Raw genomic sequence first — 2,356 nt, forward strand, 5'->3', positions numbered from 1 at the left:
CTGTGATCTATCAAGGCAAACTTGAGGGATCTCCCTGATCCATGGGACATGCAGACAGTGACTGCTTCATAGAGCTGTTTTCCATATGGAGCATGTGACAATCCCTCATCAGCCCTAGGAGGCAAGGGCAAGGGGCACGACTGTCTCACAGAACTGCTCCCCAAGTGAGCTTGCAGTGACTTGTCAGAAGTCTCTTATGACACTATTTTAAAAGATCTGAGCAGAAAGTAGGGCAAAAGACATGTCAGCAGTGCTGTGTGGCAAACGGAATGTCCCTGTTTGTGCAATCACAGTGGGTCACCCAAGTCTAATTAGGCGTTGTATGAAGATGATGACACACTAACCCCATGGCCTGTCCAGTTATTGTGGATAAACTTTCTTGGTTTGGCTAAGAGTTCATAGGTGTGAGCCCCAAAGTAATTTCGCTGAGCCTGGTTGGCTGCCACCATGTTGTGTCTGTAACCATCATAGAAGGAAAGAGCAGTGAAGCAGGGCATGGGGATGCCCACCTTGACCCCCATGCTGACTGCCCGCTGCCAGGAGTCCTGGCAGTCTTTGACAGCTGACTTAAAAAAGTCATCTAGCAGTAGGTTCTGAAGTTCTGGGTTTCCGTGAAATGCATTTTTTATCTTTCCTAGGAATACACTTCTGATGATGCAGCCCCACCCTTTCACATCAAGGCAATGCCACCATAGTGGCAGGCCCAGCCAAATTCAGTGGCTGTCTGCATTAGGAGCATAAAGCCCTGAGCATAAGAGATGATCTTGGATGCATAGAGGTCTTTTCGAATGTCCTCCAGGAATGATTTCCTTTTGCCTTTAAACTGGATCTTTTGAGTCTCCTTCAGCTTTTTGTTGGCTTAAACCCTCTCGTCCTTCAGACATGACAAGCAATGGACAAAGACTGCTCCTCCAATGAGGGTGACAGGCATGTGGTACTTCAGGGCTGAGATGGCAGTCCACTTCCCTGTGCCCTTCTGCCCCGTGCTGTCCCTGATCTTTGGCAGCAAAGGAGTGCCATCGCTGTCTTGGAACTTGAGGATATTGTTTGTGATTGCAAACAGGAATGAGTCTGGCTCTGTCTTATTCCAGTCGTCCAATGCCTGTACCATCTTGTGCTCCATGCCCAGGGCATCCTTAATCAGGTGGTAAGCCTCACAGATCAGCTGCATGTCCCCATACTCAATCCCTCTGTGCACCATCCTCACAAAATGCCCTGCTCTCCCCATCCCGCCCAGGCACAGGTACAGCAGGGCTCTCTGGTTTCTACTTTTGCAGTAATGCCGTTGAAGATTGTTTTGATGTGGGGCCAGGCTTCTTTGTTCCCTGTGGGCAGAAGTGAAGGCTGTACCAGGCCCCTTCCTCTCCACCACCAATGGCACTCCCCACAAACAAGATTCCCTTGGCTTTGAGATCTCGACATTGTGTCCCTGTATTCGGAATTTCCTCCATCAATTAGGACATCACCAGTGTCCAACTATGGTACCAATTTTTCAATGAAATTATCAATAGCTGGACCAGCCTTTGCAAGCATTAATATCCGCTGAGGTTTCTTCAGCTTGGAGACCATATCCTCCAAGGAGTGAGCACCAACCACTTTGGTTCCCTTTGCCTCACTGGCCAAGAAATAATCAAATTTGGAAACTGTCCTTTTCAAAGCACAGACCCCAGAGCCATGGTCACTCATGTTCAAAATTAAGTTCTGGCCTGTGACAGCCAGCCCGATCAGTGCAGTATCAGGCCGGGGCACGACGCCAGTGGCAGCAGCGGTGGTGGTGTACCTGGTGGGAGTGAAGAGAGGCGGAAGTTATTAACCTTTCGCCATATCTATCGAAAATGTTTTTCCGTTTGTCATTTGCTGTTTGATTTTTGTTGTTCTTCTTAAACATACATTTGGAAGTTTGATATAAACAATTTCCTTCAGGATTTCTTCAGTTGCTTTACAGCTTAAATAGGTGTTACCCACTCTAATGTAACTTAAATGTTCACTATGTTTTCTTATATTGCTATGAGGTTTCTTATATTTAATGCTATGATTTCTATGAAATTTACTTAAGAAAAATGCAAAAACCTAAAATGATCCTCCCAAGTAGTCAATTTTTTCAACATCAATTGTTAATCCAACTCATTTTCGAGTGATTTTCGCTGCTTTTTTTTTTATCACCTTTGCTCTTGCCCCACGGTGAGGTCCGTTCCACCATGAACAGCTATGTACTATTTTTACTGGTGGGTTTTTGAGCCAGTACTATGCTGACCAGCCACTGTAGCTTTAAAAGACATTTTAATACAATTAAAACAAATCATATCTTCTTGTTTTTTCACATATTTCTTAGCTATTATTAGCTTGTTATTTTTTC

General features: G+C 45.2%; 1 pseudogene; it reads right to left on the reverse strand.

Annotated features, from left to right (window-relative positions):
• Window positions 1-307: 307 nt before the first annotated feature.
• On the reverse strand, window positions 308-1,735 carry LOC114492038 (annotated as a pseudogene).
• Between the last annotated feature and the right edge of the window lie 621 nt (window positions 1,736-2,356).

Source organism: Phyllostomus discolor, chromosome 1 (assembly GCF_004126475.2).
Source record: "Phyllostomus discolor isolate MPI-MPIP mPhyDis1 chromosome 1, mPhyDis1.pri.v3, whole genome shotgun sequence".
Classification (NCBI taxonomy): domain Eukaryota; kingdom Metazoa; phylum Chordata; class Mammalia; order Chiroptera; family Phyllostomidae; genus Phyllostomus; species Phyllostomus discolor.